Source organism: Meles meles, chromosome 2 (assembly GCF_922984935.1).
Source record: "Meles meles chromosome 2, mMelMel3.1 paternal haplotype, whole genome shotgun sequence".
Classification (NCBI taxonomy): domain Eukaryota; kingdom Metazoa; phylum Chordata; class Mammalia; order Carnivora; family Mustelidae; genus Meles; species Meles meles.
The window spans coordinates 107,430,670-107,457,803 of NC_060067.1; the positions used below are offsets into that span (position 1 = coordinate 107,430,670).

The 27,134-nt window shown below is 39.2% G+C and overlaps 1 protein-coding gene across 4 annotated transcripts in view; it reads right to left on the minus strand.

Annotated features, from left to right (window-relative positions):
- NFKB1 (nuclear factor kappa B subunit 1) overlaps positions 1-12,400 on the minus strand; it is a 120,604-nt gene extending 108,204 nt beyond the window's left edge. For 2 of the 4 annotated variants that reach the window (XM_045997109.1, XM_045997108.1), the window contains exon 1: positions 12,080-12,199. The gene's annotated coding sequence lies outside the window, so the exon portion shown is untranslated. Of the gene's footprint in view, positions 1-12,079 lie in introns of all 4 variants that reach the window. The other 2 variants (XM_045997107.1, XM_045997110.1) reach the window with 2 other exon arrangements.
- Between the last annotated feature and the right edge of the window lie 14,734 nt (positions 12,401-27,134).

Below are 27,134 nucleotides of genomic sequence, written 5' to 3' on the forward strand. Positions count from 1 at the left end.
ACCATATGTTGGACCATAAAACAAGTCTCAATAAATTTCAAAGAAGTGACAGCATACAGATATGTTATCTAAACACAATAAAATTACATTAGAATCAATAACAGAAAGACTCCTAGAAAATCCTCAACTACATATAATTAAGTAAAGATATTAATCTGGGAGGGGAGAAGTACCTCTTAGAATCAATAAAACATAGTAAATATAACTTATTTTCCCTGTGTGAGAGAAGCGTATAAATTCTTCCTGTATCATGTCCACTGTACCCATGCAGGACAGGGATTTTCTTAGATCAGAATGCATTCTAATGTGTTCCCTAAGTATGAATCTTTGCTTATGCTTGTCTTCTTAATCATAAATGAATGAAATTTATAGGGTCAAAAAGATATTCTGGACATTTTCTATCATGTTATAATTAAGTGTCATATATACTAAATGGCAGATTCCATTCTGAGTAAAATTTATTTTTGTTAATAGTATAGTCAGATGAAATACGGTAAGTCTAAATTTGAATAGCTAGAGAAGTTCTCTAAAGATTACAGTAAATTAGATAAAAACCTTACATGTTATAACTGAAGTCACTCAGGAGATACTGTTGCCTTCCATTTCCACATAAAAACCAATTCAATACATTAAGTTTGAGGTCTTTCATTCAGGTGGCATTGGAAAGGGATTTGATTTACTACAAATTTATTCTCAAAAATAGAGTATGATGGTGGGGGGAGGGGATAAAGGATGAATAGTTGGAACACAGGACTTTTAGGGCCATGAATATACTCTTGTAGGATTCCACAATGATGGATACATGTCATTGTACATTTATCCAAACTCAAAGAATGCACAATACCAAGAATGAACCATACACAAACTAAGGACTTTGGGTGCTTATCATGTGTCAATGTAGGATCATCAACTGTGACAAATGTACCACTCTGATGGGAGATGCTGATAACGGGAGACTATGCATACAGAGGGGCAAGGGTGTAGGGGAAATCTTTGTACTGTATCAATTTTGTGGTGAAACTTAAACTGTTCTAAAAAAAATGAAGACTTAGTAAAAAAGATGGAGTACAACCAAATTTTAATTTCATGTCTGGCCTTTGTCTTGAGCACCATTTTGGAGTATTTGTATTTTCAGACTGAAGAGGAGGTAGAACTCAAGAATTATGAATTGGAGATTGGTATTATTTTGATCAGATGGGAGAAAACAGGTTCTCTTCAATTTGAGTATGACAACTTCAGTTTGGATTTTCATTTTTATTTATCTCCAATATCTATAAAAGTATATCCTTTATGTTTTAAATGAAAAGGATTAATCATGTGAACCATTACTACTTGCTTGATTCTATGGATATGACAATCGCTCTGGAGGGAGAAGAGGGTTTCCTCGAAGAAATAAGAACATTAGTGACCTTCCAGTTACACAAACACACAAACGATGATTTGCAAGCATCAAAATCGGGTCTTATACAGGGAACTTTCAGTCCTTAAATCTAGTTAGGAAGGCATTTCCACATTGACCATAGATAAATCCTTCAATTTATGCAGATGTCAATGTAAAAAGGAAGAAAAAGTGAACTACATTCTCTTCCATTTCTGATAAGGTCTGATGGGAATTCTTCTTTCTCCCACGTCTCTTTATCAGTGACCTTGACTGCTGAGCAATAAACAAAATATTTACTCAAACTCATAAATGACAAATTAATATGAAAATTTGATTTGTTTTCTACTTTTACAAACATATTTTGTTTAGTGATCAAAGTCTCAAATGAACTGACCTTAGAGCTTTTAACGATAGCACAGTTCCTACTTGTGTGAAGCTCATTATTAGCACCTTGGAGTAATGAAATCATTCGGTCAATTTTCAATTGTATGTGGGTGAATTTATATGTGGACTCATGGAATCAACATGCATATAATCCAAAAGTCATTAGTGAAACCTATTTTTAAAAAAGATTTTATTATTTACTTGAGGGAGACAGACAGAGATAGAGACAGAGAGCACAACCAGGGAAGAGAGGAAGAAGCAGGCTCCCTATCAAACAGGGAGCCCGACCTGGGGCTCGATCCCAGGACTCTGGGATCATGACCTAAGCAGAAGGCAGACGCTTAACCAACTGAGCCACCCAGGCACCCCATTAGTGAAACGTTTTAAATGAGAGTGAAAGGTAGGGGTCCTGACCATGAAGGGGCAGAAATAAGGCTTTTGGGAAGCTGGTAATGTTCTTTCTAGAGCACCACCTAAGTTAGGTGTATTCACTTTGAGGTAAATCACTAAAGCTATAATTTTATGATTAATGCAATCTTTTAGCTATGTAATTCTTCAATCTTAAAGAGGCTAATGTAAAGAGAAAAAATTTAAAACTGATAATATTAAATGACCTAAGCTCCATGAAATTATTGATTTCTGCCTTGTTCAGTATTCCCAGTTCCTAGAACCTGGCACTGGAAAGGACCCAATGTATATTCAAATAATTAACGGTTAAAAAAAAATCATACTATACAAAGATAGAAGAGCTTCTATAAAAAAGCAAAGATTCTCCTACCCCATCTCTCCTCATCTTCAATCCTGCTTTTCAGAGTGACTGACTTTTTACCACTCCTAACTTTCTCTTTTTTGGTTTTCATGGGGGTTCTTTTCATATTTCCAAACACTATGTTTATATCTTTTTTCTTAATTTGTCGATTTTAGACATTATGTTCTTGTTCTGATACATGAGGATTGAGCTTACATTACTACCACTTCCCTTTTTTCCTCCTCCAACTACATAATTAATGAGAGCTTTGAACCCAGTTACAGTTAAAACACTGAATTTTATATTCAATTTCTGTATCAAGTGTGTCTTCAATTTCTTTGGAGAAATGTGAATGTAAGTTTACAGTAGAGATTAATAACAAAAGGTGCAACCCCAGAAACACCTGATGTTGGAAGGAAACTAGACTAAGACCATAAATGATAACTCAAAATCCAAAAATGAACAGTTCCTCACATGATCATAATAACAGTCAAGAATTATCTTTGTACCTGCTCACATGCGCATTTTCGTTAAGGTGACTTTGCTCAATAGAGCAAGAAAATCTGAACTCTTCCAAATAATACTATTACATCAAAGAAACAAAGAATTTTAGAAGTAGATGGTCATTTAGTTTAACCCTCTCATTTTTATACATAGGAAAAATGAAACGCAGAGAAGTTAGTTTGCCCAGAGCCACACAGCTTAATCAATAGCTACCTAATCGGTATCTGCTGACATTCTGTTTAGTTATTTACTTACTCATTTAGCAAACTTACCAGGTGCTATGCAAAGAAAAAGTAAGATAAAATCCCCACCCTCAAGATATTTTCTTTCTAGAAAACATAATATGTCAAGAGAAGACAGATTGTAAGCACATAACTTCAGGATGAGGTCAGGGAGAATGGACAGAGGACAGAGAGAGAGAAATGATGATGCCCCAACCATCTCCAGAGGTTGAGTAGTTGGCTAGGAAAGAAAGGACACACCTCACACAGGGAGTGCGTATGCAGAGGCATTCAAAGTGAAAAAATACAGAGGATTAGGAACTGAAAATTGATGTGGATGATCTGAGAAATAGAGAGGATGGGTGAGGAGCAAGGGTGGGAATTGAGCTGTGCAGGAATCAGCTTGTGAAGACAACAGAGATTGATTTCAGAAATATGAGGACTGTGACATGATCAGACTTGTGCTTTAGAAAGCTGACCTTTATGCTGGAATGAAAGATGGAATAGAAGGAGATAATGAATCAGGAGACAATGCAAAAATGAAAGCTAGAAATTCAATGAAGAAGGGATGGATTTGGGAGGTGAGGAGGAGGCTGAGTTAATTGAACTTGGTGATCGGAGGAGATAAATGAGTACGAATGAAGAATGGTCTCCTAGATTTCTGGCATGGGGAACCTACCAGAGGATCATAGTGGGCTAACAACTGCACTCCTTAATGTGCGTGGGGGGTCGGGGAGGGACTGCAAGTTGGTCAATGAGCATGACCATTAATTTGATACTGGCATACTGATGGGGATATCTCTGTGAAGATACTTAAGTGGCTCAGCAATAAAATTACTGTCTTTTTGTGGCTTACCTTGAATGACTGGATTCCTTCACTTTAACAAATATTTAGTAAATATAGCACAACCGCCCCCCAAATTACCCATTTGGAAGATTGAACTACCTTCATAAACAACTTGGATAATTCCTATTTGGCTTTTATAGCACAATTTCTAAGAGAAATGGGAGACTTTCCCTGACTATCATAAAAAAGAACTTGAGGGTAAATGACAGCTAAGGTAATGTTTTAAAATAGTCAGGGCACCTGGGTGCTCAATTGATTAAGCGTTTGCCTTCAGCTCGGGTCACCATCCCAGGACCCTGGGACCCTGCATCGGGCTCCCTGCTCAGTAGGGAGTCTGCTTCTCCTTCTCCCTCTCGCCCTGCTTGTGTTCTCTGTCTCTCGAATAAATTAATAAAATCTTAAAATAAAATAGTCAGGAAATATTAAAATGTTCTAAAGTGTACTTGTTAAACTTAGTTAAGCGCTTAAAATGGGAAATTGAGTAAAGACATGGAGAGAAACCGTAAAGATATTTTATCATTTGAATGCTATATTATGGCATGAGAGCAAGGAAATACATTTAATTGTCAAATACCATGCTTTGATTTTAATTTTCCAAGTGTACTGAGGTTTGCTTAATCACAACTGACTTTAAAATGTTTTCAGAATGAGGGGGAAATAACCATTGTTTTTAATTGATCAAAAATAGGATAATCCACACTGAAATGCCTATAAAGAAAGTTCTTTTCAATCTCTCTCTTTTTGTCATAACCCTCCCCTTCTCATCCATAATACACAGAATTTATCCTTTTCTCTGGAATTCTGATTCACTTTCTAGGTTATTTTTCTTATGCATATTTAAGTCAGTAAGAAAGTTCAAGATCTAATTTTATAGAAGACACTCCCACTAAATCCTTATTTATGCTTTCATTATCTTTGATTTTGACCAAATTTTTAAGACTCATAGATTTAAAACACACACATACACACACACATACACACATACACACTTAACTTACATAACTTACTATATGTTAACTGCATAATAAATGAATGAATTAAATAAATACGGTATAGGATTAGCTATGTTTTTGGTTCATTTTAATCCATCCCCAACAAAATATTTTCCCAGGCTTCCTGGCTGGCTTGAAATGAGCAGTGTGAATACTTTTTATAAAATAATCTTTTCTGGGCACCTGGATGGCTCAGTTGGTTAAGCACCCGACTCTTGATTTCGACTCAGGTCATGATCTCAGGGTTCTGAGATCCAGCTCCCGTGCTGGGCATGGAGCTTACTTAAGATTCTCTCTCCATCTCCCTTTGCCCCTCTGCCCTCCACTCCGTCTATTAAAAAAATAATAATAATCTTTCTACTGCCTAGATGTTATATTCTATTTTAATTTTATATAAACTAATGGTTTTGTGTACTCCCTTAAGTACTTTCCTGAATATCCAACAAAACTAAAAACATCAAGTTTAATTTTTCTTTACCTTCTTCATGTTTCTTCCTACTTTAATTTCTTCTGTATAAACAGCCATTCATACTCATTCCATCCTTTTTTTTTTAAAGATTTTATTTATTTATTTGACAGACAGAGATCACAGGTAGGCAGAGAGGCAGAGAAAGAGAGAGGAGGAAGCAGGCTCGCCACTGAACAGAGAGCCCGATGTAGGGCTCGATCCTAGGACCCGGGGATCATGACCTGAGCCGAAGGCAGAGGCTTTAACCCACTGAGCTACCCAGGCACCCCTCATTCCATCCTTCTATATCAACTTTATTTAGCTTTATAAGTCATAAAGGTGCCTGTATTATTTAGAGAGCATTATACAAAATGCTATAAATTGTAAGAGATTCTTTTCCTTTGACCTCACCACCATACCTAAACCCTGCTTAAAAGATAAAAGAAAAAAACACCGAAGTTTTATAAACCAAGTCTTAATGATCAAACACCAATAAATGCTTAAATCCTAAAAAATAAACCTATATCTAAGACCTAGAAGACAAATAAGTTCTTCAAATCTCATTAAAACATGAGGAATTCATGTTAAAACACTCAAAGAAATAGTCATTCTCTCCATTCCTAAAATTCTTGCTAGAAGGCATATTTTCTAAGACAATCAAGTAACTTATTCTCACTGTTCAAATGAATTGCAGGCATGGGCACAGAACCAATAAACAGGTAGACTGATTAGAGAGTCTGTCATCACTTTTAATTTTTCTTCTTTTATGCCTGATATATGTTAGAACTGATTTGTGGAGATAAAAACTGACTTCTGGAGGGAGAGGTATGTCCTGACATTGAAACAGTGTAGTATGTTCAGTCCGAATCACATGCTAAACAATAGTAACAAATAATTTTTTAAATGACTGCTATTTTGACAAAATTCATTATAGCAATTGAATTTTTTTAATGTTAAATGCTTTCTATAGAGGTGTGCTTAACTTTATGCAGGTTTGGTATTTTTTGTTGTTGTTGTTCAAGTTTAGAAAAAAGAAAATCTCACCAACAAATACTCATATACCAAAAAGCCTGAAAACTAAAAAAAACCCATAGCTTTATTTTCCAGTATGGAATGTATGAACTGTCCATAGAATTTTGAATAATACAGTACAGATGAGGCCAACATTATAGTTTTGTGTTTTTGTTTATGCTTCTCTTCCTGCCTGGAAGCTGCAGACTGAGTTGATTATGTAATGGAACACAGCAGAATTTATCCTTCTCTGAGACTTCTCACAGGGAAGCTACCAAAGTACGTGGATTATATTTTATTATTTTAACTAACAAACACTGCTGTGAGTACTTTTCAACAATGACAGCTCTACAGTGTACTTGTCCTATAAGTAAACATTTAGTTTCTTCCGCAGTTTGTTGGCAACAAAAATGATTACATATAGAAATATTTCCAAATAATTTTTAAAATTTCATTTTTAAAACCTGAATGTAAGTGATTCGAAGAGAGATCAGGGTCAGAACGAGAATTAAGTGGGGGAACAAAGCATCAGCAATTTCCGATAAAATGGTTCTAACTCTACTTGGGGTCGGGACACCAGGCCTGGGAGTGTTGGCATTGTGTTCTCTTCTAGTCTGGATGGAAGATTTCATAAATTATGTCCACACAGAATAATACACGGCTTGATTTAGAGTTTCAAGGACAGTTTTCCGAAAATGCTCCAAGTGAAAATAATCAATAAAACCCTGACATGAGGAGGTCATGGGTATTGCAAAATCATTCAAGTATGAAAAGCAGAAAATGCAGTACCCCTTACTAAGTGTCTGCTTGTTCCTGAGATTTTCCAGCTAGTAGCTTTTCCCCTTCAGTTTTTTTGTAGGTGGTAAGTATTTAATTCTGGATGGCTTAACATATTTTGGCTTTACTTTTTAATTGATTAATTTAGATAGGCTTTAACAAACTTCGGATTACAAAGCAGTGCCTGTAGCATTGTTTCCTTTTTTGGAGACACTAATATTGAAATTACAGTTTCAATGGAGTACAGATAAATTCTAGAGTAGCCAAAAGTTACATTTTTTACTTGCATAAGCACCTTTTATCATTTCAATTACTTTATTACGTTCCTTCATAAGTGCCTCTAAAACCTGGAAACTAAAAACCATTTTCTTTCCAGTTCATAAACTCATCTTTCAGAATGAAATGCTTTCCTTTTGAAAGTCAGTGGGTACTTTTTAATAAATTCCTTGTTCTAGTAAACTTCGTGTGCTCTTTAGATAAGAATATAATATCTAGGAAGCAAGAACTAGTTTTTGGTTTCTTTCTTCCCAGAAGGCAAGGCAAAAGAGTATAATTTTTTTTTTTCTTGCAGAAAACAGCTGCCCTATTTTTGAACAAACACAACAAAAGAAAACTTGTGCCATTCCTTCACTCAAAAAATAGTTATTCATGACCTACTGTGTACCAATAAACACAGTGCTGAATGTTAGATATGCTTTTGTCAGTATAAATTCGGTATGATTTCTTTTTAGCTGTAACTACAAGATTTCATTCTTTTAGATAGCTCTTTTCCTCTCCTTTCCACTATTTTGAAAAATAATTAGGCTCTTAAAGAATAAGCCATATAGAATCTTTGTATTCTTTAAAGCTCCATCAGTCAGAATCTTTTTTCACCATTTGAAGAAAATAAGTCTATAAATTTATTAATATCTATTGAAAGTATGGGTCAGAATGAAAGCTGGTTATAAGATTTTGGCCTAATGGTGAAATATAAATAAAAAGTAATAAGCCAATTTGTATTTGGGAATTAAGCCTCTACTTCATTATTCTAATTTCAAAAACAGGCAACAAATTAAAGCAGATGAAACTTGTACTACTGAAAATTAAATCTATTAGTTACTACAGGAAAATGAGAGATTTGATAATTGATTTCTTTTTAAATTTTTAAATATAATATTTTTATGACTAATTCTCTAAATATTTTCACTCATAATCTACTCTTGAGGATTCTGTGATCTTTAGCAAATGACATCTTATTTTATCTAAAACTGTCAGGCTTTAATTTATTTGTAGAGAAGCAATGAAATATGACTTCAATCTTATTTTCTAAACTATTAGTTGATTTTCAAGGGTAGGTCTATCAACCTCACCCAAAATATGAAAGATAGCACATTAATTTGCACCCAGGAATACCCTCTCTAATACAGCAGAGACCAAAGGTACAAAGCAAGTTTATCATCATGAAAAGAATGCTATTTTTTTCCAACAGTGAGACACTAGATACTCATTAATGAAATATTACAAAAATAAGCGTCTCAGTTATGTTACTCCACTAACTTTACCAGATTATGTGGTTTCAAACATTAATCTTTATTGTTAAAAAAAAAAAAGGTCAAGGAGCCAAACTAACTTGTAGGACTATGCCACAAGTCCAAACATTCCTTCCTAAAGCTGAATGCTTCTAGTTCTTGAAAATCCTTAAGGTCTCCTAAGAAGTGACAGGGTCAACTCATAGGGGCACACATGCTTCTCGCAGTTTACCTGCTCACCTCTAAGAACATTACAGGGGAGTTCATATTTGTGGGAGGTGCAAGAGTGCAAATGAGAATTAATTCCCAGAAAGCAGCACAAATCGCTTCAGTGTGGTTTACTGGTCACCAAGAAGCAGTTGTCAACTCTAATCACACATAAATGTTGATATAAGAGTAGAACATTTAGGAGTGTCCTCCTACAACACTGAAATTCTTTTCTTCCTTCTCTTCCTTATTCTGTTCTTACAATATGCAACAATCTTGCCACCTTAGATGATTCATAGGATAAACAGAAAACAATAAAACAATCCCCCTGCTAATTTGCATAGCCATTGATTCTTGTGCATTCCTTCTTGCTACAGTGATTCCCGTTCAATCTGTGGACTAGAAGAGAGTAACCTGAGTATTTACTCTATTGGTTAAACTATTCTGCATTTCCAGATACACTTTCTATTGCAATCATCTCTATGCTCAGAAGAGCACATTTACTAAGAAGTTCTGAAGAAGGAAAAGATGATATTTTCACTTTATTAAAAATCCATATGGAAACTCATATTTTTAAACTTATTATTTTAAAATGTCAATACTGTTTTACTTCTCCCAAGTTCAAATTAAGTGAAGGTTATGAAGTAACCACTTCCCCACAAAAGCCAGAACTTTCACCTCTTCTGAACAGGGGAATACCTCTCATAAATTAGGTTAAAAAAAAAAAAAAAGATCTTGCTGATTGAATGATAGTCCAAGATTCCTGCAGCCGCCAAGTCTTTATCTAGACCTTCTATCTACCACAATGAGCAATCCCTGAAAGTGAAGGTAACTTACTTCATCAATTATCTGGAAGTCTGAAAGCAGTAGTAAAAACCTGCCTTACTTCATCAATTATCTGGAAGTCTGAAAGCAGTAGTAAAAACCTGCCTAAATATTAGTTTCTTACACTAGCTTCAGTTTGTTCCAAGGAACATGACAAGAGAAATAGGAGGGATATGATCACTAAATCTAACATCCTAGCTATTTCAGACTAAACTTTTACCAACGGCAACTCAAAACGGCAACTCAGTCATCACAGATGAACTTGTTTAAGAGGTAGGAGTAAGAAGGAAGTGCAAAGATCAAAGTAGTGCTTACAAAGGGGAACAACTATTTTTATATGTATACTCTAGTATTTACTAACTGGGTTTGAGAAACAGGGTGTTTATTCATTCAGCCCATCTGAATGCCCGCTGCAGAACTTAAGATTAAATAGAAATTTGAAAACAAAGATTACAGATTTTCAAACCCTAATTGTCAAACCCACCAACACCTAACTGGATTATAATATTTCCTTTAAAAAGTGTTTCAATTAGGTTAGAGGTGATTTACTATTCACAGCAAGCAGTATTTCAATGCCAGCATTCAATCTACACATAATGAGCCTTCCTTTGTGTTCACATTTGTCCAGTAGGCTGTGGCCCAGGAAGACATTTTATCTAAACAAGCTCCACAGGGCACTGAGGAGTTGCAGGTATATCAATATGGATGAATAATTTCAGGAGATTTCACATTTCCATTTATGATATATATTTGACTCCCCATAGCAACTTAATTACATGATAAATGTAAAATGCTACAGGAAACAAATCTTTGTATTTCCTGTCTTCCCAAGCTCATAAGCTCAAAAAATACATTGCTTTAGATTATTTACATTTCCTTACTGCATCAAACAGTAAGAGGATTCATCTCTAGAAAGCACAATATTAAAATTAGGAAAATAACATACTTCAGCTAAGAACTTTATTCTAATCAAGAGTCCATTTTAGTTTTAACAAACACTGCAATTTAAACTACTCAAGAGTATTTTATTGAGATGTTTTGCTAGAAAAATAAGCACTGGACATCTTGATTCCAAGCTTCAGAGTTTACCAAGATCACCAGTTTACAGAACATTTGTATGCCAGAGTTATTCAATGTTGTAGTAATACTACAGTCATTTTCCCAGATTATGGGCCTTATAAGAAAATCTTTAAGTTAAATACAGTTATTTAATAAGCTGCAATGCTGAAAAACCCTACTTAACAAAGTCCATGGAAAGGTCTTAAATCTTGATAATCAAGTAACTGTATCATCAAGTCCCATTTAGGTTTCAGTACAGACCAATAAATCATGGCAAACATCTCCATTGGTATCTATTCTTAAAGACCATAAGAAAACTTGTATTTAGGATAGGCTTTGTTTATATCATTATTTTTATTTTGGAGGTCATGCATGATACATGGTGCTGTTGTCCGACTGTTTTACATAATCAGTGTCTGTAAAGTGCTCTAAGTAGATCATTTCTTTTCTCAAATGCCAGGCCCTCCTTGTTTTTTTGTGAAAACGAAGATACGGACCCTGTAGTAGGTGAATACATTATGTCCTGGGGTGTGTGTGTGTGTGTGTGTGTGTGTGTGTGTGTGAGAGAGAGACAGACAGACAGACAGACAGACAGACATAACTGGGGGGCTTCTTTTTGAAGTAGGAGACGAAGGAATAAGGATCTTCTACTCAATTTTGGGGAGCTGGGGAGGGCTTTCCCAGTCAAGAGGACTGACATACACTTCTGCTTTCATTTCATGGAACGCCCTTAGGTGAAATCTGGTTTAGCACTGCACCAACCACCTTTCCCTCTCCGAAGCGCATCTCAACCCTCAAGCCACCCGCCAGGAGGGGTGTGGGTGAGGGGTGAACATTTTAAAAAAATAAATAAAAAGTTTGCGAGAGTTCCCCCCCCCGGGTCCCGGGTCCCGCCCGGCGCCGGGACGCGAGGAGGAAGGACGGCCCGGGCAGCCGCGGCCCTCCGGCCAAGCGGCCCCTGCGAAGTCCAGATGTGCCTTCTGCCCTCTCTCCATGCCCATGTGCCTCTCAACTCCTGTCAACCTAGTCCTCCGTCCGGAGTAGCCCAGCGGTTAGCGCAGGAATGAGGAAGTCCGAGCAGGGCTAGAGGGGGTGCGGGGCGGGTAGGCGGCGGGACTCGGGCCACACGTCCCCGGCGTGGCCCCCACTTGCCCGAGTTCGGCTTACCCTGGTGACGAGTCCGCGCTCGGCCTCCCTGCGCCTGTGGGCTCCCCTCCGGGCGGCGCGGGCCTGCGGGCCGGTGAAGGAAGAAGCAGCGGCCGGCGGGGCCGGAGTGGGTCCGGTGCGGGTCGGGTAGGGGCCGGGCGAGCGGGCGCGCGTTCTCGCCGGGCCGGGCCAGTCAGCGCCGCGCCATGTCCGCAGCGCGGGCGGAGGGAAGCGCAGGACGCGCGGTGGCCGGGCCGCGGCAGTGCCGCCTTCCCGGCCGCGGCGGCTCCGGCCTGGGCTGCGCTGGGCTCTCGGAGCTGGGCCGGCGGCGGGGCGCAGGCCGAGGGCGGCGGCGAGAGGCCCGACCGACGGGAAGGGCAGGGGAAGCTGTCAGCGCGTCGCCGGGCCGCTCCGGTGGCGAAACCTCCTCTTCCTGCCCCGGCTCGCTGGTGCACTTCTCTCTCTTTCTCTCTCGCTCACTCTCTCACTTCCTGGCTGGAAATTCCCACTGACGTCGAGAGAGAAGACAGACAGACGGACACCCGCGCGCACTCAGCGGGGGCGGGAGGTGGGGTAGCCGCCGGGGGTGGGGAAAGCCCGCACTTCTGGGGGCGCCGTGCGCCCCCGGCCCTGCCTTGCCGCCGGGCTTGGCTCCCGCCCCTCGGGGCGGCTATGGGACGCAGAACTAGGGGCGCGCGTTCCGCGGCCCGGACGCCCGGGTTCCCTGCGGAGCTCCCCCAGCCGGCGCTCCCGAAGCCGCAGAGGCCGGAGCGGACGGGGACGCCCCCCTGGAAGCGCCTGCGGGCCCGAATTGTCCCGGGAGGCAGGCGGCGCGGAGGCGGCGGCTGCGCAGCGGTTGGAGTCTGGAGGTCCAGAGCCCTAAGGACGGGCCCAAGCATCTGGAGGGGATGATGGGCGGCCTGGAGCCAACCGTGCTGTGTATAAAAAGAAATCTCATCTATATATTCCTTTTAAGTTGTCTCATTTACACTGAAATCTCTCCACAGGTTGAAGTGAGATTGCTGTATCATAACCGGCTTCTGTCCAGTGGATTCTGAACAATCTACTGGGTTTTGGCGAGGTCTTAAATCTCCTGGTTATGACAGTTACTCAGAACTTTCATCTGTAGGGTGTTGTCAGGCCTTTATGATAATTACCGTGAACAGAATTATAGCAATGGTGGTAGCAATAGTTTTGGTTCAAAGCTGATAAAGGAATACTGATCAGCGGTTGGGAATTTTTCTTTTTCTTTCTTTCTTTCTTTCTTTCTTTCTTTCTTTTTTTTTTTTTTTTTTTTTTTTCTGGAGAGAGCACTGTTAGAACCCGCAGCCAGGCACCGTGCTAGGCAAGGGCTGGGGATACTTGAAGATAGAATAGCTCCCAGAATAAGAAGCCTTGAGCTGAAATAGATAATGTCAAGCTTATTATCTCACCACTTGGTTCCAGTGACAACTGTGTAAATTTAACTTTAAAAACCTAATAATCACGAGATCACCACAGTGTTGCTATGGCATTTGAGTGCCCTTGCAAGTTGGCCATTGTTTTCACGCCGGCTCCCAGCCCCCTTCCTCCCTCCCTCCCCTCCCCCAGGCCATGACAGGGTTCTCAGAGGAGTGTTTGGCAGGGGAAAGAAATCCCTTTGATTGGGTATGGGGTGAGTCTCTGCACTGGCTTTGGGATCAAGCAACAATCTACCTTGAAGCGATTTCATTTAACTCCCAGAAGTTGTTTGTACAACTGGAACCCAGGGAAATTTATAAAGACAAAAAACAATGACTTTTTAGAAATCTCATGTTTTTATTTATAAGACATTATTAGAGGAATCCCTAGGGGGTTCAGTCTGTTAAGCATCTGCCTTCAGTTCAGATCGTGATCCCAGGGTGCTGGGATTGAGCCTGCAATGGTCTCCCTGCTCAGTGGGGTGTCTGCTTCTCCCTTTCTCTCAGCCCTGCCCCTGTGCTCTCTCTCTCTCTCAAATATTTTGAAAAATGCTTCTATTAAAAGAGACATATTAGAAATCTTTTCAATATATTTTAGTAGATGAATATATAGTGTATGTAAAACGATTTTTGCCACTCACATGAGTATAAAGAGTGCAAACTTCATGAAACAAAAAAGTGTTATGGGAGTAGTTTTCTTTAGGAGGCAGATGTGAACATTCATAGACTTGGTGGAAGGGTGTGGGGTGTGGGGAAGTCCGGGTAAGGTAACTCATTGATGAAAGAATGGAGAGTGAGGATTGTTAGAAAGAGTAGAGTCAGCAAGACATATTTGGGAACAAAAATTGAAGAGTGTTATTTAGTAAAAAAAAAAGATTCAATTGAATTTCAAATTAAAATTATCCCACAGATTAATCTTAAAATTGAGGATGGGTTGTTAAGCAGGTAAATTAGCTTCCTGAGTCTGCCATAACAATTACCAAACTAGGTGTTTTAAAATAATGGAAAGTTATTCTCCCACACTTCTAGAGGCCAGAAGTCAGAGATCAAGTTATTGTCATGTTCCATTTGAAGGCTCTAGGGAGAATCTTTCTTTGCCTCTTTCTAGCTTCCAGGGGCTCCCACAATCCTTAATACTTCTTGGCTTTTAGCTGCATCACTCACATCTGTCTCTGTCTTCACATGGCCTTCTTTTTTGTGTCTCCTCTGTGTCTTTACATCTACATCTCCCTCTCATTTCTCTTGTCAAGACACTAGTCATTGTGTTTAGAGCCCACCCCAATACAATCTGACTCAATCTAATTTGATTACATCTGTAAGGACCCTATTTCCAAATAAAGTCATGTTCATAAGGACCTAGGGTTAGGACTTCAACATTATCTTTTACGGGGACGCAATTCAGTGTGTTATAGTAAGCAAAGCTGTAAAAGTTCCCCATCTGCTCTTTTTGGTCCACCAGTTAATTTTCCTATATTCCTGCTTTGTTTCCTGACACTTTTTCTACACCCTGTACATACCTGCTTTGGAGAATATTTCTCATGAATTCATCTACCCTCAGGTGTCAAAGAGCAATTATCATTATCAGGCTACAAAAGAAAAAAATGCCCAAATGTGTAATTTCACACATCAAGACTGTGGAAAGGGCAAGTTGTGTTTGTCACCAGTCTTTGAAATCATATAAATTTCCCTTCTCCTGAAGCTGGGTATTGGAAGTGTTGGAAATGTTGTCCAGAGAAGATTTTTTCCTTATATGTATATATTTTAAAGATTTTATTTATTTATTTGTCAGAAGAAGAGAGAGCACAAGCAGGGGGAGCAGAAGACAGAGGAAAAAGCAGGCTCCCTGCTGAGCAGGGAGGCTGACTGGGACTCTATCCCAGAACCCTGGGATCATAACCTGAGCTGAAGGCAGATGCTTAACCTACTGAGCCACCCAGGCATCCCTGTTCAGAGAATTTTGAGGTTGAGATCTGTATAGTTATACATTGACAATGAGAAATGATTTAGTGTGTGAAGGAGATTCACAAATGCAGATCCATATCAGAGTCTTACAAACTCTAAGACCCATTTTGGTGATACAATAGACCTGAATTGTATTTCTGTAAAGCGTAAGACTTGCTTTGGGTCATGAACCTGCCTCAACATTGTTGATCACAGGTATTGGCTATGTGAGCCAAAATGAAATGGAATGGTTTCCCTAGACTTGAAATCAGACTTGAGGTAGAATTCTGGCTTTGCCTTGAATTATCTGTGTAATCTTTGCTAAGTAATAGTTTGTATGAATTTCAGTTTCTTCACTTGTACAATAAGCATAACATTATGGCTTATATTATATTTTGCTATATAATCGTTATCTATAATGTCTTACATTTATATGTTGTACTGCTGTGATCTGAATGTTTGAAAGTTCATATATTGAAATCCTAACCCCCAGAGTGAAGATATTATGAGGTCTTTGGGAGGTGAGTAGATTTCATGATTGGATTAGTGTCTTTATAAGAGACCCCATGAGCTCCCAGCTTGGTGAACACATGGTGGGGGGGGGAGAGGGCGGAGAACGGCATGCCTGGAGAGAGCCTGGAAGCTCTGTGCCTTTTCCCCCTGCCTTGCCCCCATAATAGCTCATCTGGCTGTTGATTCGTATCCTTTATCATATCCTTCAATAAACTGGCAAAGGACACAGAAATAATTGAACACCATGGACTGTTTTTCCATCTGTTGAGACTATACATCAGCAAATGACCATCAGTTTGATGCGGTAAGTCATCGAGGAATACACATGCTCCTCCATGTCAACAGAGGCACGAAATGGGGACTGCTTGACTGGTGACACCACACACACACACACACACACACACACCAGTAAAAAATTAACCAATTATTTGGAAACTATTATGATGATTTGCAGAACAATTTGTGCTACAGGCATATCTTTTGACATACATAAACCAATTCCTGAAGAATGGGCCAGCTGCTGCAAATATACAACTTTAGCACCACAAAGGCTAAACTCCCCACTTCTACCCTTCAGTTCATTCAGGGATGTTGAAAGAAAATATCACATGCAAACAACTGAAGAAATTATTCAATTCTCGTGTACGCTATTGAGAGAGAGAGAGAAACTCCATAGACTGAGCTCCTCCCTTCTGCCGTGTGAGGAGACACAATGAAAAGTCCACAGCCTGGAAAAAAGGCCTCAGACCATGCTGGACTTTCTGCTTCCAGAAGCCAGAGATAGAGATTTTTGCCGTTTATAAGCCATCCAGTTTGTGGTATTTTGTTTCAGCAGCCCAAGATAGCAGACTAAGGTGTATGTATGTAACAATAGCACATGGGTTACGTTATAACAAGGCTACCTCACAAAGTTCTAGAGCAAATGGGGAGGGAGAGAGAATGGAAGGCCTATACAATGTAAATATTTATCCTAAGAAAAAAGACTTGAAATTAATTTTCTCATTGTCTTACAGGGTGTATGTACTTGTACTGCTGCCCAGCACTGGGTGATACACTCATCCATGCAACATCTCTCCCTACTGATACTGTAGTATTTCCTTTCACCACCATTAAAGTGCCTTCCATATTCTGTGCTGTGCTTGCACAGTTAGTAAGTCCTCTTGAAGGGACACTCAATTAGCCTGTATAAGTAGTTACAAAAGAGAAAGGAGATACAATCTCTACGAGAAGAATGACCCCTTATGGAATAGCCAGGACAAAAGTAATTTGTACAGTGGATCATTTCACTAAGAGTAAAATCAATCTGAGAAGAAATCATCTTCCTCTTTGGATTATATGAAGAATCTAGAATTTTATTGCCTTGGCAATGAAGATACACTGAAACAGAGACAGCAATACATCTGAAAGAAGAATGTCACTGGAATGCCTGGCTGGCTCATTTGGTAGAACATATGACTCTTGATCTCTTACTAGTGAGTTGGAGACCCATGTTAGGTACAAAGACTTCCACTTCCACTTCCTAAAAGTAGAATTACATGTTGTAATAATTAATATAAAAAATTAGGGGCACCTGGGTGGCTCAGTCATTAAGCATCTGCCTTCGGCTTAGGACATGATCCCAGTGTCCTGGGATCAAGCCCCACATCGGGCTCCCTGCTCAGTAGGGAGTCTGCTTCTCCCTTTTCCACTCCCCTGCTTGTGTTCCCTCTCTTGCTGTCTCTCTCTTTGTTAAATAAATAAATAAAATCTTAATAAATAAATAAATAATCTAGATTTAGGGGTGCCTGACTGGTTCAGTCAGTTACCCATCTGTCTTCGGCTTAGGTCATGATCTCAGGATCCTGGAATTGGGAACATGTCAAGCTCTCTGCTCAGCGGAGAGCCTGCTTCTCCATCTCCTTACCCCTCCTTATGCTCTCTGTCTCACTCTCAAGTGAATAAATGAAATGAAAATTTTTTAAAAAAAGAAAGAAACAAACAAAATCAACTTAAACCCATACACCCACCTGCTAACATTTTTTTGTCTGTCCCCTCTCTAAAGCACACTCATAGCACTTAAAATATGTCCCATAAATAATAATGAAATGTTCAAAAGGACTATTCTCTTAAAAAAATGTAAACTAAAGGCCTGATGGAAACAGGGGAAGTACATATTGTTTCACCAAAGAATTGGCCATAAAAGTGTATCCTATACATGGAGAGACTCAGGAAGAAGAAGAGGATGTGGGAGAGCCAGGATTCTGAATCTAAGTCAACTTGGCATCTACATGTGGGAGGCTGAGATGCAGGTTGGGGGAATGAAGCTGCAATTTGTGAACATGTAGAATTCCTGGCATCATTTATACTTTTCTTTGAGGCAGTAAAGAAGGAATGGAAAATCTATTGTTTTCTTCTTTATGGAGATCACAAAATAACAGTCTTTTGCTGCTTCTAGACAGTAGTCTTCTGGAATTTACCAAAAATATAAGTGAGCAAACAAATACTTTGTTTTACAAAGAATTTTATAGCAAAAATATATCCTAAATAAATGAACTACTCAGGCTAGAAAGAGTTGATATTTTATATGATCCTTTCATAATCTAAGTAAAAGATGATTTGGAGTCAAGCTACTATAGTGGTAGTAGAAAAAGTAATCTCTATCATTTATCGAGTACTTACTATTTGTGAGATTGTTTCCAGGGTATTTATATGACATGTAGAGTAAATAATACTAGCAGTTATTTAAAAAAACAACAACAAATCTTGGTGATTTAACACAAGAAAAGTTTTAAAGTTTACTTCCCTTTCACACAAAATTCTCTGCAGAAGCCTGTGGTTGGGTGGCTCACCCGGGCAGCTCTTCTCTAGCAATTCAGAATCTTTCCATCATCTAATTTCACCACTGTTTTATGTTGCTTCCAATGTTGCCTCAGAAAAGAAAGAGACAGCATAGGAAATGTAAGTCTTCTTTTAACTGTCTATAATTGAAAATGACACAGAACTTCTTCTCACATTCCATGGCCCCACTTTGATACAATGGATCCAGGAACTACAGTTTGCCTGGGTATTTAGGAAGAGGAAACAAGTTGAGTGAGCATATGGTTAATAATTGCAACACACATATTAACTTATTTAATTCTCCAACAGATGTATAAGACAGGTTGCTTTTACTCCCATTTTTACAGATGAGAAGTTAAGTGATTGTCCTAAAGTTTCATAATCAGTATGGAGAAGGGGAGCCCCGATTTGACCCCAGTTAATTTGCCTCCAGCACCCATGCTCTTAACAACCACACTAAACTGTTTTTCCAGTGAAATGAAAAGGAGAAGAATTGAAAAGATTTTTAGGGGATAGGGCCAATAGGACATGTTTACAGATTGTATGTGCTGTATGAGTAAGAGGAAGCATGAAAGGCAGCTCCGAGATTTTTAGTCTGGGTGACTGGAATGGTAACATTACAGTTTTAGACACGCTAAGTACAATAGACTCAATGAAATATCCATGTGAAAGTGACTACTGCTGAAATGGAAATTCGGCCTGATGCTCAGAGAGACATAGGGTTGGAGCTCTAAATCAAGAAAGAACTGCAAAGAGGTTACAGTTGTCATGACTCAACATGAGTGACCAAAGAGAGTTGGAAGAGAAGAGGACCAAAGACAGAAAACTGAAGAATAATTATTTCTGGGATTGGGGTGTGTGTGTATGTGTGTGTGTGTATGTGTGAGAGAGAGAGAGAGAGAGAGAGAGAGAGAGAGACAGAGACAGAGAGGAGAGAGAGAGAGAGAGAGAGCACAGGGAGAATAAGAACAAGCTGGGGGAGAGATGGGGACAGGAGATGCTTAAAGACTCCTGAGGTGCCATCAAAGTCAGGAAGAAGCCCTAGAAAGCCAGATAAGAAAGAGTTTCCAGGATCAGAGTGCTCAACTTGTCAAATACTTAAGTCAGTTCCTGAAAGGTGAGGATGAGAAAAGACAGTTTAATTTGGACATTATGAAATTCCGAGCGTGGTTATAAGAGATGGTTGTGCAGCTAGGGAAAAAACCCAGTCTGTACTCTGCTCACCCTTTCATTCTGGAAGAAAAGGGAATTTTTTTTAAATTCTCAAAATGGCTATGGAAACAGTGGCTATGGTCTGAGGTTACTTTATGGGATTGTTTCAGTATAATGATGAGAGCCAAGAACCAGCATCTAGGGGGTGAAGAGTGAGTGGGAAATGGAGAAGGGAAGGAAGTAAATGCAAAAGAATCTCAGAGTTTGGAGGGAGAAGAAGGAAGGAAAGAGAAGTTAGTGTGATTCTTCATTTAACTAATGTTTATGGAGTGCTAGGCTTAAAGGAAGTTTGGAAGGGTTGAAAGACAGTTTAATGAGTTAGTAGAGTTCATAAGAGAGAGAGGATTAATGAAAGGGCAAGGTGCCAGAATAAAAGACAAGTGGGATATGTGCAGGTCACAATCTAGGTAAAGGGATTAGGGAGGTCAAGTCTTCCTGTCTGAGAAGTGAGGAGGAAGAACGAAGAGACGAGAACTTAGAAGGGGATTAGACTCTAATCACCAGCTGAAATGCACGAAACTGAAAGCAAAAAGCGCTAATAGGAGTATATTAGTTTGTCAGGGCTGCCATAACAACATACCACAGGCTGGATGGCTTAAACAACAGAAATTAATTTTTCTCATGAAAAATTACTACAAGCCCAGGAACAAGGTGTTGGTTCTTTCTGAAGTTTCTCTCCTTAGTTTTTTGGTAACTGTCTTCTCCCTGTGTCTTCACGTGGGTCCCTCAGTGTGTCTGAGTTCCTATCTCCCTTTGTTATAGGGACACAAGTCATATTGGATTAAGGACTACTCCAACAACCTGATTTTAACTTATTTAGCTCTTTAAAGACTCTATCTCCAAATACAGTCACATTCTGAACTACTGGGGATTAAGAATTCAACATATGAATTTGGTCAGGACAGAGATATCCTCTACTGATTTGCATAAAGACATGGAGCTAGAAAACCAGCTCATCCCAGTTTGCCCAGGACTATTCTGGCTCTAGCACAGAAAGACTTTGTCTAGGACATCTCAGTCCCCAGCAGCCCAGGGTGGTTGGTCAGGCTACATGAAGCCAACAAAACTGGTTTGAGTGAAGTCAAACTGGCTAAGGTCATCCCATTGAGATAGCTGCCAATTATTTGTTTTTATGAAGAAGGTTTCTATTTCCTGAAAGATTCCACATCTAGATGTCAAAACTATTCGTAAGTGGTGGTCTGATGCCCATATATATATATATCTTGAATATATCTAATAATCTCTCTCCATGTATATATCTTTAATAGGATAATTATGTCCTTGCATGTATATTTCTCCTGACAAGCTTTTATAGAAATCTGGAAGAACTCATTGTAATAGTAATATCTATTATAAGAGATCTCCATTCCTCATATTGGCAGCAAGACTTCCATAGAAAACATCATCAGGACTTGTTAGAGTGCAAATTCAAACAATGCTATTTATCTATTGATTATTTCACTGTTTCAACAATTTTTAAAAACTCTCAATTCAGTGTGCTTTGAAAATATAGTCATGTCATGTAAATAAATTGTTTTAACAGCAGTTACATTGCCCTTCCAGCCAAACCTTTTGAGTGAGTGTTGTGTGTGTGCCCATGCCCACACATCTGCAGGCAGGTGCCATTAGATCTGTGGAAGCAGGGGAGCCTTGAAGAAAGTTTGGAGTGACCCTGGGAGTGGCTAACCCTGGTGGCCCCAGGGCTGTCATGTAGTGAGACCCACATTGAGTTGAAAGGGGCAGTGAGATGATCAAGTCCTACTGACCTTCTCAGGGTGGTCTTTTCTAGCTGCCAAAGTTGCCTAAGATCCTCCTTTCTGCTTCTGTTAGTACCTGGGCCATTACATTTAGCTCGTTGTATTGAATTTTATGATGTATATATTACATATTTCATACATATCATTGAATCCATATTTATTATTTTTAATATAAAAATGTAAAACTTTTAAAATGTAATGTCATAAGATAAAACAGTATAGAATATAAAACAAAAATCCAAGTTGATAAATATAACCAGTTGAACTTGCTCTGTGTAACAATCTGAGTGTGGGCAGAAAGCAGGTGGTACCTTAACAGAGTCATGAAGGAGAATTTAATGAAGGGATTATTGACAGGGGTGGGGCAAAGCTAAGGGAAACCAATAAGTGATGGCAAAACATCTGAGGAATAACAAGAACAAGGAGCCTTTACCAATCCTGGGCTTTTAAAGACAGGAGAGAGAATGGTTGTCCAGAACCAAGAAAGAGCTTGTAGGTGTAAGAGAAGAGTTTAAGAGAAGAGTTGGGCACCTCACTGAGTAACTGGCCAGGGACAGCTCACCTCGTGGCAGGGAGTGAGTATATAACCCAATACATCTCCAGTGTTTCCCATTAACATGACTTAAATGGAAGCCAGAGGCACAAAGTAGGTTGGGGAGGGGTGGAGAGAGAGTGGATCTGGAGGAGTGAAAGCAGATATCCAGTACATAATGCAAATCCAAAGTCACTATTATAAAAAAAGAACTGAACAGTCAGTTTAGAGTGGTGCACGCAGACTCCCGCAGTAAATTCATACTGACCGGGATAAAGGGGGGTTGTGGGGCATAGAATGGTACAATGCCTGGAAATATCATTATACAAGTGTGACCCTAAATACTCAGCAATCCAGTTCCTTTTACAAGCCTGTTAAATGGAGATTATAAATAGGGCAGAGAATCTCACTATTCTTACTATAGACTAGATCAACCAAAAGCCTCCTAAGTACCTGATTACATTGGTCCATGGAAAAATAATTTCTGGTGATTTGAACCTAAATTATTTCTAAAGCATTTTATCCACCTGGTCAGATCAAGTCACTTCTCAGTTCAAAATCTTCCAATGGCTTCCTCAGTCACTCAGCACAAATACCAAAATCCTTACAAGATCTAAAACGATCTAAAAAGATCCTTCATACTCTCTCTCTGATTTCGTCTCCTACAGCTCCACTGGTTGCTCTCACTGTCCCAGAAAAGATGACATTCCTGCTTCTTGAACATACCAAGCATACTCCCCACACTGCCCCCAGGACCTTACGTATATGCTGTCTTCCATCCGTGAAACACTTGGCAATACTCCTTATAGGGCACTCCCTCATTTCCTGCAGGTCTCTGCTTAAATGTCACTTTTTAAAATGCAACACCAGCCCTTCAACCTCTGGAATAGAGGTACAATCATATCAAAGTTAGTAACTCTGTCAATTCAAGTCACTTTTTTCTTTTCAAAGTGTATCTGACTATATTCAAGTAGCAAATCTTATATTTTGGAATTTCTTTTAATGTCATTTGATTGTCATTATACTTAAGAAATTGTTTCGGGGCACCTGGGTGGCTCAGTGGGTTAAGCTTCTGCCTTCCGCTTAGGTCATGATCCCAGGGTCCTGGGATTGAGCCCCGAATCAGGCTCTCTGCTCACCAGGGAGCCTGCTTTCTCCTTTCTCTCTCCGCCTGCCTCTCTGCCTACCTGTGATCTCTGTCTGTCAAATAAATAAATAAAAGTCTTAAAAAAAAAAAAGAAAGCAATTGTTTTATTGAATATGTAATCTAGATTAGGAGTTACTTTCTTTTCACACATTAAAGACTTCATTGTAGTCTTTTAAATTTTCATTGATGTTTTAGAGCAGTCAGCCTGGATCAGCCTAATTGCTGCTTTTCTGATTTTTTTCTCTTTCTTTTCCGTTTTTCTGATTTCCTTATGATGAATGTAGATGTGGTCTACGTTAAATGTCCTACTTGGATTTTATTTATTTATTTTTAATAAGGCTTTTTGGATCTCAGAATTTATTATCTTTGAACAATTCTGAAAAAAAAATCCTGATCTATTATGCTTTCCAATATTGACTACTATTACTAATAATATTATAAATACCATTATAAAATTATTAGTGTAATTTGTATGTCTCAATATCTCTTAACATCTTTTTGTCTCTTTCTAGTGCATTCTGACTAGTTTCTTTACATTTTTCTTCCAGTTTACTCTTTTCAGATTTATCTTTCAGTTCACCAATTCTTTCGTTAATCACATCTTATTTGCTATTTACTACAGCAACTGGGTTTAAAATAATGAATTGTCTAGGGGCGCCTGGGTGGCTCAGTGGGTTAAGCCGCTGCCTTCGGCTCAGGTCATGATCTCAGGGTCCTGGGATCGAGTCCCACATCGGGCTCTCTGCTCGGCGGGGAGCCTGCTTCCCTCTCTCTCTCTCTCTCTCTCTCTGCCTACCTGTGATCTCTCTCTCTCGCTGTCAAATAAATAAATAAAATCTTTAAAAAAAATAATAATGAATTGTCTACATTTCTTGAAACTATCTTTAGAAATTTTTTGAAGCTTTGATTGAAATTGAATACTCCAAAGAATATTTATGTTTCTTTTTGTCAATACTTTGGGTATATTATTAGCTTGGGAACACTTTTTAAAAAGTTTTTTCTATTTTTAAAAGGTTTTATTTTATTTATTTGAGAGAGAGAGAGATAATCCATGCATGAGTGAGTGCACATGATTGGGGGGAAGGGCAGAAGGAGAGGGAGAAGCAAACTCCCTAGTGAGTGGGGAGCCCGGCAATGACTTAGAGATTGATCCCAAGACCCCGGAGTCATGACTTGAGCTGAAGGAAGATGCTTAACCTATTGAGCCACCCAGGCACCCTTAGTTTGGGAACACTTTAAATTAAATTCCCTACACAAGTGTTTTTGACCACCACATATAAAGTCAGTGGTTATGAATTCCTAGGAAAGAATTTTTTTCTTTTTACGCTGTGACAAGGCCTAGGCAGGCATTTCCTCAGCTGTTCATTCCTGCTTTCAGCATTGAAAATGTATGAATTTCTGACTTTCACTCAACTTCAGCAATGCATTAACTTTTAAAACATGCTATGTGGCATTTAAATCAGTTCTTTCTTTCTTTCTTTTCTTTTTTTTTTTTTTAAAGATTTTATTTATTTGTCTGACAGACAGAGATCACAAGCAGGCAGAGAGAGAGGGGGAAGCAGGCTCCCCACTGAGCAGAAAGCCCAATGCAGAGCTTGATCCTAGGATCCTGAGACCATGACCCCAGCCAAAGGCAGAGGCTTAAACCCACTGAGCCACCCAGGCACCCCTCAATCAGTTATTTCTATTAGTTATTTCATTGTAGTTACTTCAGTCAAGAAGTGCACACTGTGAGAAACACATGGAATTATTACACATTTTTAAATGATAGTTTTTTTCCCTCTAGTTATAACATCTGTCATAGATTTAACTGTTAATCTCTTAAATTTTAGTTATAACTTCTTGAGTGATTTTATTGCTTTTTAAAAAAGTTTTCATCTGACTCTGCCAACAGTTCTATTTCAGGGAAACACCTGTTTGAAGTGTTTATCTTGGTTTTCCTCTCTGGCTTGTTGGTACTACTAGGGCAAGTAGATATTTTCCATTTCCTGTTCAGACCTCAGACTTTGTATACATGGACCTATAAGTAAGGGTCAAGTAGTTAGGGTCTTTTATGCAGTGGCAAATTTGCAAGGGGGAAAGTTTCTGCTCTTGTGGGCTGGTGGTGAAGCAATAATCAACATCCAGAGCACCTGGGTGGCTCAGTAATTGAATGGCTGCCTTCGGCTCAGGTCATGATCTCAGGTCCTGGGATCAAGCCCTGCATCGGGCTCCCTGCTCAGCGGAAAGCCTGCTTCTCCCTCTCCCACTCCTCCTGCTTGTGTTCCCTCTCTCACTGGGTCTCTCTCTCTCTCTTTGTCAAATAAATATATAAAATCTTAAAAAAAAAAAAACAACATCCAGCTAAGGCTTTGGAAGAAAATCTTTCTTCTTCCAGATTTCCCCGGGTGCAAGGGAGGACTCTTTCCTAGCATCAGGGGCCAGGAACAAATCATTTCATGGGTACAGATCTTCTCCCTATTGTCTGTCTGGATTAGGTCAACTCCCACAACAAACAAATAGATAAACAAATACATAAATAAGCATGTGTAGCTCTTTCCTGAAGCTCTTTCTTTACTATGAATCCTAGGACTAGCTTTCACTGGGACTATGAAATTCAGACCTTTGCTTTATGCATGCCCCAAACAAAGGAGATTGAGGGTATATCTTTCCTTTAGAAGACCATGGAATCTAAGTGCCCCATCCAGGTGCCCCTGCTTACCTGCTCCAACTTTTTTCTTTTTGGGGGAAGTATTTGAGGGGGTTGGGGGGGCCTCAGGGATCTGGGCTCAGTTGTCTGTCTTCCTACAATGCCCTTGGAATCGTGCACTCTTACTGACAAATTCTTAACTGAAAGACATGACCCAAGGGTGCCAGAGAGGCTATTTGCTAAGAGAAAATTGGGTCACTATAATGAAAAGAAGGAAAAAGACATGCTGGGAGGGTACAAATATCTATATTCCCTATACTATAGCACCTATAAACCTCACACATAGTAGATATCCATAAGCTACAGTTTTTTTAAATGTAAGTTAGTTAAATGCCAGGAATAGAATTCCATCCTGATTGTATATTAGACATTTTTAATGTGGATCTCAAATGAGAATATACTTGTCTTGGTTAGGATGTTTTTCACGGCAAGGGAGAGAATCCTGACTCAAATTGATTTAATAATTATAAAATATTATTAGATTGTGTGGTTGAAATCCTTCGATAAAGAGGCCTTCAGATCCAGTGCAATCGGGACTTCAGCTACCTTCCCCGCAGAGGCATTTTTTTTCTGTTTTCCTGTCTCTGTGTTAGCAATTTTCTGCTGCTGGCTTACTTCTTGGTCAAAAGATGGCTTTCAGCTATACCATGGACAACATACATTCTCTTTTTCACACTGAGACATTGAGAGGGAGAGAGAGAGAGAAAGAAAGAGAAAGAGAGAGAGTTCTTATGGCTTCTTTAAGATCAAAGAAGAACTTTCCCCAAAACTTGCAACAGCTTTTATTTGATTCTCACCAGACAGAACTGAGTCATATTGAGTTATAATTGACATACAATTGTCCCCACATATTTAAAGTATACGATTTGGTAAGTTTTGATATGTGTATACACCAAGAAATCATCACCACAATCAAGATAATCACGATATATATCACCCCTGAAAGTTTCTTCATGGTCTTCTGTACTCCCTCATTTTCACTCCCCACCATCCCTAACTGATCTACTTTCTGTCACTACAGATTGGTTG